This window comes from Balearica regulorum, chromosome 8 (genome assembly GCF_011004875.1).
Source record: "Balearica regulorum gibbericeps isolate bBalReg1 chromosome 8, bBalReg1.pri, whole genome shotgun sequence".
NCBI lineage: Eukaryota > Metazoa > Chordata > Aves > Gruiformes > Gruidae > Balearica > Balearica regulorum.
Window position 1 is genome coordinate 18,481,399 of NC_046191.1, and position 11,070 is coordinate 18,492,468.

Genomic DNA, 11,070 nt, shown 5'->3' on the forward strand with positions numbered 1-11,070 from the left:
ACAAGAATATGTATCTGAGCCTTAAGTTTCCCCATCTATAAAAACAATGTTTAAATACTTCCCTATTTCTCAAGAAAGTTACTAGAGTTAATAAATTAATTAATGCTTACATAACACCATATTGTCAGAAAAACCTCCCTAAATCAACATGTTTTCAAATATTTCAGTTGATGACAGAAACTAATTTTACAATCAGGTACAGCACAGACTACAAATGGTGGCTAATAACCTCAAGATCATCCCCTTAAGATTAATCTAATATTGCAAAATCTTTGAGAGTGAGTATTTATTTTCCCTGTTGCATTTCTGTTGAGGCATTGGACTGAGTAGCCCCATTTGCTTTCTCAGCATCTGATGCCAGGAGCACACAAGCAGTACGGGTGGAAAGAACACAGCAAGAGAGAGATGCAATCACCAAAGAAATGGAGCAACAGACTTAAAAAGAGCATGATTCTCACAGCAGGTCAGCTGAAGTGGCAGCTGTGCATTTCTGGGCTAGTACCAAGTGTCCACTACCGCCTTACAAGAGCCTTGTGGCTCTTTATCCCTGTTGACTGAAATACATAAATATTTTCTAACAGTACCATTGCTTTTCAGAAAGTACTGGTTCAGCCCCAGCACAGGACAAACTTACTCCAATACTTCAGTTTTCTAATCTCCAAGGCTCAAACAAGAGATGTGTGGAGAATCTGTGTGCTGCCCTTCACACTTGCACTCAAATCTTCCCTGCTTAATGAGCCATGGGTTGTTGCTCTGAAACAGAGGACATTAACAGTTCAGAAAAAATAAACCCCTGCAGATTAATCACCTGGCTTCTTCATGGGCCCATTTCCAATCAGCAGACAGTGTGAAAGTAGAATATCTCTGTATACACTGTCTGACTGATAAGCACATTAGCTGATCGCTACGCTTGGCTTTGACAAGCATATAACATATGAGTCTTATTTTGTTGTTTATTTCAAATTAACACCGAAGGTCTCCAAATGTCGCCATATTCACAGAAACTAACAACTGTGCAGCCATGACATGATTCTCTTAGCATTCCCCCCTTCTCTGTGCCAGTGAAATAATATCTATTTCATGTTTCTTGATTTTTAAAGTGAATGCTTTATTACTTTCTGAACAGCACTTAACTGCTAGGTATCACTTCTGAGTCCACCACACAAAGACAAGGATCTCAATTCATCTTGACAACTACACTTTGCTAGAAACCAGCCACTGACTAATGGTATACCTGCTCCTTGGTAAACCACTAATAGCTTTATTGTTACTTAGTCTGACCACTCCATTTTAGTACAGGAGGGATAGTATGAGAAGGAAACAGGATTAAGTGTGGGCCAAAAGGATGGCAAACCCATCAAAAGCTCTTTGCCTTGAACATAGCATAGGCAGGACACAGTGCTTAATTTTCTGGAAACAGAGAGAAAGGAAAGAGCCAACCAACCAGTTGTGCTATCAGTATGATTCCCCCATCCCACAGCAAATAAGCTCAGAAATGACAAATGGGATATGGCATTAAACAGTTAAACAGACCTGAACTGCTCCAATTTATGTAATGACAATACTCTCCCATCACCATAACCCACCTCTTCACCCCTGCCCGCCCCAGCTCTCCATGGTTCAGGAGACTTTTTGAACAGAATGATTCTAGCATAACATGAAGGAAATACCAGCTCAATCTTTTGATCATTTCTTATTCATCTCCTTTCTCTTGTTGGGTCAAATCTCAGTCCCGCTGAACTCCTGATTTAGCCTATTAGTGGGGAACAGTGAACCCCCATCCTCATTTCTTTCCTTCACATATCTACTAGCTTGTTTCCTGTGTTTCCATTTTTATAGCCCTTAGAGGCTACAGGAGTGTGCTGCTTTGATTGCCTTTACCTTAACCTTCCTATAGGTCATGCAAGTCAGTGGCATACCTGGAATAAACTGGGACTGTTATTTCAACCGTCAGTCACGCTTCAGCTGGAAGGCAGAGTTCTGTTAGCAGGGAGACTGAAGTGCCGCAGCGTAAAGTAGAGGACAGTAGTGTCTTTGATGGCAACTGTGTGCTTCAGCTCCCGCCTGTTAACAGGTATCCATGGGCACCACTGCTCCCCTGGCTCTGTTTCCCTTTGATCATGTTGTGTTGCTATTGGAGCATTTCAGTAAACAGGGCCCAAAGCAGGGTGTACGTGCCCCTGTGACCCTGCACCACAGGCTAGATCCTCCACAGATTAAAAGTAAAAAAAAAAAAAAAAAAAAAAAGCTGTGTTGTTTTCCTGAGCTGAGGATTTGGCCCTGTATTCTTAATGCTCCTCTGCCACCAGGCAGGGCCTCATCAGGCGAGACGCTGAGCAGCATTTGATTAAGACCAGTGTGAATGGAGTATGCATAGCAGCACCACAGATTCTCCAGAAACGGTCCTTTACAAAAAGCCACCTGGATGTTACAAAATGAACCACGTGCAGAAAAACCATAAATACAAGGGGGCTTCAAACTGGATGTCTTTGTAGAACTGCAGCCTGTGCTGGGGTCACAAGCCCTGGATTTGGGCACATGAATTAATCACTTCTTCAAAGAGGCAAAAACACTGCTGAGAGGGATGCAAACATGTTTGCTTTATGATGACGCATAAAGACTCTGTCTGGAGTCTCCCAAACAAGCCTTCCCTTTCCTTTAGTGGCATGCGAACAGTGCACACTACATGCTTCAAATGGGATTCAAGTCACTTTTTTCATTGGTACTAGAGCAGGTACTGCTGGAGATAAAAGCAACTGTCTCAGAAGAGCAGGTATGACATCTGGTACATAGCACCAAAAATAAATCTTTAACTTCCTCTCATACCTGCCAAACCTGCTCCAAGGAAATAAACCTGGAAAATATTACAAACACACACTTCTCTCTGATTTCAAAGGAAGAACTGACCTATTTTTTCTTTGCCCATTTTAAACATTTCCTATGACAAGATCAGTTTGCTAAAACAATGGGTTATGTTTGGAATAACCACAATCATAAAAGAAAATTGCATGCATATGAAAAAGGTAAGTGGCCTGATGTTTGCACTGGAGGTAATTCACACTAATACCGCTATTTATAGTGCAGCAGCACCTTAGGGACCCAGTCATGCTCAGCACACCTACTTGGTAAGCACTATACAAACATGAAATCTGATAGTCTCTTCCCTGTAGTGCACTCATCTTGTGATTTATGGAAACTGGTTGTGTAACACAATATAATTTGGGAGTGGTCCTTTATTAAATTATTTTCTCTGGTCATATTTGTGTAATAAGTATTTTCCATATTCTTTCAATAGCTGACCTGGCTTACAAAAATCTCGTCATCTTGTATTGGCAAAGATGACCTACTTAAATCAGGAACAATTAAAGACCCAGTTCCTTTACAAGCTTGACTAAGGAACCACACACACGAAAAAATCAAATTGAAGAAGCCAGGAAATGTTTCTCAGTGCTACAATTCTGGTCATATGGGAGGGTCTATAGGGGGGATCAAAAAAGGCAGTGCTTGTGATTCATTATTAGCAATGTAAATAGGACACATTTGGAGGCTGTCACCATCCTGATCGCTCATCTGCTTTTATTAGTCCTCATTCTTTATTCTTATTGTCTTTGGTTTTCTGCGCTTGTCGTTAAAGTTAGTTATGTTATAGGCATCTGTTTAGCATATTCTATATGAAAATGCAAATGCAGATGAAAAACAGTAAAATAAATATATGCAGCTTCCATGTCATGTATATATTTGACTGTAGCATGTCAAATACAAAAGAATTGTTTATCACTTTGAAAGTGTGCTTGTTCATTATGTGCATTAGTTTTTTACCAGCAGATGGCAGTTTACCATTATTTTAAATAGGTTCTTTTGTTAATATCAGGTATCTTAAAGTTCTAAGTGGTTGGTAAAAAGCCTTGAGCTCATTTCAAGGTTAATATTTTAATTCAATTTCCTTCTGCATCATCCCCTCTAGAAAAAGTAACCAGGACTGAACTATTGGTTTCAGTTTACGGCTCTGCTGTTGACCGAAGCTAAACATTATCTATAGTTACCTGACAGTAAGTTCATCCAGCACCAGTGGGTGTTACCTATCCAGCCTCAAACACTCACTGCTGCTACCAGCCCCCTGAGGAACACTGTACACTCCCTAATCCACAGTCTGTGCCTGGGGAAGTGCACACAACATTATTAACACTAGTAGCAGAGGCAACATGAAGGATGTGACTCTGTACAAAGGGTTTATTTACTGCCATGTTGCTTGGACACTGTCTCAATTTTAGGTAACAAAGAGTTAAAACTACCATCTGGGCAATGCTGCACTGCCCCCTGCACTGCGGCCAAGGAAGACCAAGGGCACAGGGAGCTTGTGCCAGGAGATGCAGCCTGCAGGGCGCTTTCAGAAATCCCGCTGCTACCCAAGACCATTTTTTAACCCAGTCAGACGCACAGCTATGAGACCATCTCCCCTGACCTAACACAGAGCTGAGAGCAAGAGCTTTCCTAGTGAAAAACTCCAGCTGGGAGCACAAGGAAAATGCAGGGATGGGTCTATTGGTCCAACGCTGCTTTAACACCTGGGCACAGATTTACACTCGGTATCACCTGACATATGCAGCCCTCACAGGCACAGCACTGCCACCCACATCCTAAAATCAGGCATCGGGGAGGGACTCAGGCACCAAGAGCCTCACTCTCCGCTGACCCTGTGGTGACATTGCTCAGTCTGCGTGAGCCCACCTTCCCTTCCTGCCCCAACAACTCCCTCCTTTGTGTATTCAGGCCGACCTGATGAGGCAACGTGGTAGCTTGCAGTTGGATTTGTTCCCTCATCTAACTCTGCCACCCATCACAGCACACAAACGCTCCTCTTGGCAGCCGCAGAGATTTTTGCTGGATTAAAGCAATCATGTGATCCCTGGCTTCTTGCAGGAGCAGCACCAAAACAGCAACAAAGAGCAGAACTCCTCTCACCTTACACCACAGGAGTGCCAGCTTGGCCTTCCACAATGTGATGGTATTTCAGGCACACATCTATTTCTGCCGACTCTCCAGCCACTGAGCACAATGGTGGGTTGAAACAGACTGTACAGAGAGCTGGAAGGAGGAAAGGGCTTCCCTCACCTGCCCACAGGCTGGGGACAGACTGGTTTTGTGGCTGGGCTGGGATTTCATTCATTTGGTTTTTTGTTTTGCTTACATGGCAAACTGTCCTTTCCCTAGGGCTGCACAGGTCCTTTCAAGTCCTGCAACTTTTGAATTTGTGTTCCTTGTATTCTCACATTGAAGTGGCAAACAAGAGATCCAGAGATAATTTTGCATCTGTTAAAGAACTAAACAAAGCTAAAAGCTCCAAAACAAAGAGTACTGATACACACCAGCCTGTAACCTATCTTGGGAATGCAGCGTTTTCTTTTACAAGCAGTCCCACATAGCCTCTTTTTAATGATCTGCAGAGAGACTGAGAAATTCACCAGTGGTATTAAATTAGAAGCTGAAAACAACAAATAGAGCAGATGCGTTATACAAATGGGCAAAGAGAGATGAAAAACAGGGGAAGGAGAAAGGAAATGTGACAATATTTGGGAAAAACAGGAGAGCATTAGTGTGGGGAACAATAGGACACATGTATACATGGTATCAGGTGCTGACTGACCCGGGGAGATCAAAAATCTGTGAAGGGGAACAGTTCAGCAGTAGTGGGGGAGAGACCAGCTAACAGGTCTTTTCTAAGGCTAAAGATTCCTGAAGACACGGGAGGCTGGGTACCCATCGTAGTGAAGTCCTCGTGGGCAGAGCTGTGCTTACAAAATAATGCTGATACAGTTCCAACAGCCTTTTGTTGGAACAAATAGCAAATGGAAGTATTTATGAATCATGTAATGACTTTTTAGTCTTTGATAGTTCTCAAACAATCATATAGCTAGAAAATACATGCTGATCAACCTCTCTTCCTTGTGTGGGCAATGCATAAGCAAAGCAGATGTCCGAGTGAACCTGACACCATCCTACCAGCTTTTGTTTCCATCTGAGAATTACTTTAAATAACATTCTAAGTAGGTTTAACATCAGTTATTACACAGTTTGATTATTGCATTCCTAAGATAACAGATTTCAAAATTGTATTTTCCATTTGAAGATTAAAGAGCTACTTCTGGGCTTCCTACCTTCTTTAATAAAGTAAGATTCAATCTAGTCTCAAAAGTTGAGCATTATAATATACAGGAGATTTGCTGTCATCTTAGTAAGTGTTAGCAGCAATCATTTAGCGTTCCCATTACTTTCCCACCCAAACCTCACCTACTCATGTTGAGAAGCAAACTGGATTTCTTATACTCACATGCCACCTTCATCTTGCAGATACTCAGGAATACCTATCGCTGTTGGACCCCAGCTTTTCTGCTCTGCTTCACAGAGTGAAAGCAGGTTTGCGCCTCAGGGCAGAAAGAGGGCAGCTTTTCATGCCTGTGATGCACAGGTACCCCCCTGACCTTCTGAGCAGCCTGTTCCCCCTCCAGGGAGGTTGCTGTGAACAGAGGAGAGCCTGCTGGCTGATCGCACAGCCAACGTGCAAATAGCATCTAGCCACATTTGATGCTGTGGCATACACTTGGCACTGGACAGCAATACACACTCCCTCAGAGTGCAAGGCAAGAAGGGATCCTTTTAATTGTCAGATCATGCACATCTGCAAGCAATGTTAGCCCTGCATTTCTTGTATACACAGTCACCATCATACTGCAGCACAGAGCCCCAGTACTTGCCTTTTACTATAGTGTACGTCTCCAGAAAGAGGGGTGGAGGGAAGAACGAGGAGATCTATCTCTTGGCAAGGTGCAGAGGTGGGCCCTCTTTCAATCTCACCTTGCAGAGCCAAGAACAGATTAGCTCCTGGCCCTGCTGCTGGAGAAAACAGGGAAAATCCCACATACAGATGAGAATCCAGAGCAAAACTACGTCCCACGGATTTTGTCTGAGATACGGCATTGCCTAAATCAGGTCTAATTGCCACACAATACAGGATGGAGAATCTCTTAATTCCCCCAGAATATGTCCCCAAGGCTGAGTGTTCTTAGCCACTTCTTAATCTTGTGCGCTGAGTCATATTAAAAGTTAAATCAGCAGCAGGACACAGCCTAGGTTTGCCACTCTATGAATGTGCACTGCACTGGGAGGACGGAAGAGTTGCAATCTGAGCTTAAAAGCCAGGGCGTGCATTTCCTCCACCCGCTTTCCCCCGGCTTTATGCCAAAAGCAGAGCAGCAACCAGGTGACTTATCTGCTCTCAGCACCTTCTATTTTTCTACATTTCCTATCAGGGCATGGAGAAGCCATGATGCTGAAGAACTACATTATCTCACTTCACACCAGATTTTCCACCTCCCCCTGTGACTCACCATGCCAAAACCTTTGGCAATTTGAGTAATACGGAAAGCAGGAGATGAAGGCTCAAAATCTGTAATTTTGCCTAGAATATGCAGCAAATGTCTAATTAGAAATTAATATTTATGAGCTATGTTCCTCTACTATAATTTGTTCTGCCCCAAAGTATCACTACAGTGTCACTGAGAAGACAAGAAGGGTTGAGGTGAAGTCTCTTAATAGAGAAACACAGCAGAGTACCATGTGGGGAGCAGAAGCAGACTGGAGGCTGACAGTACTTGGCTCTACAGAGATGCCGGCCTGCAGGACAGGGACAGAGGAGCCCACAGACAGGAGAGCTTCGAGACATTAAATACCTGGTGGCTGAGAGCTGGTGCAGCTGCAGCAACCAAGAAGGGTTTGTCTTCATCTGCTGAGCAGGGCTGTGGGCTCCTTCCCGGTGGAGGCGGACGTGGGTGGGTCACGTGCAGCTGTGTCCCTGGAGTCCAGCTTCCTGCAGCGTGCTCTGCAGAGGGCAGCAGCTCAGTCAGCGCAGGAACTGAAGCCAGTGGAAAAAAAATGCCTGTCTCACAACACAACTTACTGTGAGGATGTCCCTGAGCAACACTTCTGCCTTTGCCTGTTGGTTTCTGGGTAGAACTAAGTCCTAGAAATGAGCGTCTTGAAATTGCTACCACAAAACGGAGCATCCAAATAACTGCCTGCTCAAAAAAATGGCACTACAATGTGTGTAACAAAGTTGGGAATCAAACATATGGCAGAAATTCAGGATTTGACTGTGTGTAAAGGAGGCCATGTCCCATCAGAAGCCAACCTATGATTAAAATCAGGAATAAAGCAAGGCCTGAGCACCTGCAGAAGGCAGAATAACTTCAAATGAAGCAAACAGCTGAAACAAAAAGAGCCATTAAGAGTCAAATCCCCTTTAATCTCCTAGCAGTATGCAAACCCCTGAAGGGCAAACTTAGACAGAACTGTTGGTTTTGTGGCAAATTTTCTCTGACTAAGAACTTGTGGTTTAAGTCCAGCATCAGAGGAGATCTTTGGACAAACTGCACACTGCTACATACTTTGCAGTTCTACTTGGCTGGGACGTGGGACAAACAGAACGCTAATTCTTCAGCCAGGACTCATTTACTGTGGCAAATACGATGAATTAAGAATACACTCAACTAGGTCTGTGGGTCCTACAAATTACAAGTGTTGCAAAAGTTGCTAACAAAAGAAACTGCAGGGTATACTGAGTTTCATTTACAGCTTGTATACTGAAAGTAAGGATCCTTACCCAGGAGTAAATTTTGTTCAATGAAACTCGAAGTTTAAGTAAATGCAAATAGCCTACACTGAAAATGTGAAAAATAAACAAAATATCATTTAATTTAATTTGAGTGCCCAAGCAAGTAATTCGCAAGTCTGTTTAATGTTTAAGAAGAAAAAAAACCCCTTAGTTCAATCTCTACAAATGGTTTTAGTTACTTCTGTGACTTTCCATCTCCTGAGGATAATCTACTCCTAATAAGGACAATTGCTTAGATTTATTACCCCACTGAGGTCTTGTTAAAGATCTAACAAAAATCCTATTTAAATGAAAAGGAACAATAGAATCTTTAAAGTCAGTGCAGAGTTTAATTAAAACTCAAAACAGAATCCATGTCTTTATGCATAAGAAAGGCAAAACCAGATTCCAAAGCTGTTAAACTACATGTAATTGGCATAAACTATCCATTGAGCCAAATTAAAAAAAAAAAAAAAAAAAAAAAAAAAAGTAGGCTATCTTATGGAAACTGGAGTCTATTAATAAATAACAAACCTAATACGTGTGCATAGCACTGTATTTTTGCATACATTTTTTAATTTGCCTGATTTGCTAGGCATATCTTAGAGCAAACATGAGACACGCTAGCTGTTAAGTTGAACAAATCCAAAAGGGACAAAAAAAAGACTGATTGAAATCAATGCATTAACATGCACAAGCATTTAAAAACGTTTCATAACGTTCCCAAAGAGAGCATGTAAACTGCAGCAGTCTCAGTGCAAAACTGGTGTAATCTGTGTTCCCATGTAGTCATTATTCACACATGGGAGTATACAGTTCCTACAGTCATTTTTCATGCATGAATAGTTTAAAACCCAAAATCACTGACATAAATACACAAGGGGGACCTCCCTTTTGAAAGTTAACATCTAATGAACTCTGAAAGGAAATGTGTAGATAGATACCAGTCCACATGCTGACACAGCTCTCCTGTAGGGAAGGGTCAGCGTGCAGCCCCCCTGCAACCACAGGCACAGCCAAGCCTTGCCCAGGCTGAGAGTCACCACTGGCGCCTCAGCCCCCAGCCACAAAGCCAAACCAAGCAAAGTCAGGGCAGCACAGAGTGGAGCAAAGCAAAGCCTTACCACTTCTCACTTCCCCCACCGGCATGCAACTGGGGCTGCACATGTAGGGAAGGGAGGTCAGCTCAACAGCTGCTTTGGGCATGCAGTTTTCTTTTCAGGAGATAACAAATTCCAAGGCAAAAAAAAAAAAAATAAATCCCATAACCTATCTCTACACTGAAGAAAAGGCACTTTTTCTTCTTTGCTTTACCACATGGTAAAGAACAATGAGCAGGCGGGGGCAGGCAGACACACAGATGGGCTCTGCGCAGAGAGGAAACGCACACGAAGACAGCTCTATACAGCAGCAGTGAGTGCAATGCAGTGGCTGGAAAAGGAGATGACAAAATGGTGGCCCTGCCCTCCTGGCTGGCTGTTTGCGCCCGACCGGTGAGAATAACAAAGAAAAACAGTCATCAGGGAACTCCAGTTCCCAGGTGGGTCACACAACTCCCTCATCTGGAAAAATCCTGAGAGGATGGTATGCTAACCTTCCCTCTGCAGCACGTCAGTCCCTTATTTAATCAATTTTGTTAAAACACATTTCAAGCCCACAGTGGCCATCTTGCTACTTAGGCGTTTCCCCATTTAAAATTACAGCTCTTGCCAGTGCTATAATATTGTCAGCACCTTTGTTTTTAAATTGTATTTTCGTACAAGTGACCCCGGCACTACATCTGACTTGGGCAGCAGTCACTGCATGTTTCGGAAGGGCTAAAGGCCACCTCAAGTAAACAGCCACCTGCATTAACCGACTCCCAGCTCACCTCTCACAGGCCTCTGTGACTGAGTTGGTGGGATGGTGTCTTTTTCAGTTAAGTCCAGACAAACCTGCCCAAGGCCAACTGCATGCCCGGCGAGCAGGTCTCCCTGAGGCCTGGGAGGCAGCAGTGGCGGCCCAGGGTCCCAGCCGGCAAGTCTCTGTGGCAGCCCTTCCCACTGAGAGCTCTGCCATCTCACACTGCTGTGACCCGAGATGTCTTATGGATAAACACAGTGAAATACACCATGGTTCGGTTACAACATAAGCTTTGCAATACCTCAAACTCACCTTGCACCCGGTGCTACTAACACTAAAGTGGAGGGCACGGTAACACACGAGCACCATCGGCTAATTTAAGCCAACAGCCGGACCGAGGCGCAGGCCCGCGCTGGGCCGACGACCCGCTGGCAGGCGGCGGGAAGATGGCGGCCGCCCCGCACCGGCCGGCCGCCCCGGCCCCGCCCGCCGAGCGGCAGGCGGGCCCGCCCGTCTCCATGGCGACGGCCGCCAGAAAAGGGGGGGGGGGGGGGGGGGGCTGACGCCCCCGCCGCAGCCGA

General features: G+C 44.2%; 1 protein-coding gene across 3 annotated transcripts in view; it reads right to left on the bottom strand.

Moving 5' to 3' along the window:
* ZNF644 (zinc finger protein 644) overlaps positions 1 to 10,964 on the bottom strand; it is an 81,065-nt gene extending 70,101 nt beyond the window's left edge. Inside the window, exons 1-2 of one of the 3 annotated variants that reach the window (XM_075759887.1) lie at positions 10,802 to 10,964; positions 7,728 to 7,876 (exon numbers count right to left, since the gene is read on the bottom strand). The gene's annotated coding sequence lies outside the window, so the exon portion shown is untranslated. Of the gene's footprint in view, positions 1 to 7,727; positions 7,910 to 10,801 lie in introns of all 3 variants that reach the window. The other 2 variants (XM_075759888.1, XM_075759899.1) reach the window with 2 other exon arrangements.
* Positions 10,965 to 11,070: the final 106 nt, after the last annotated feature.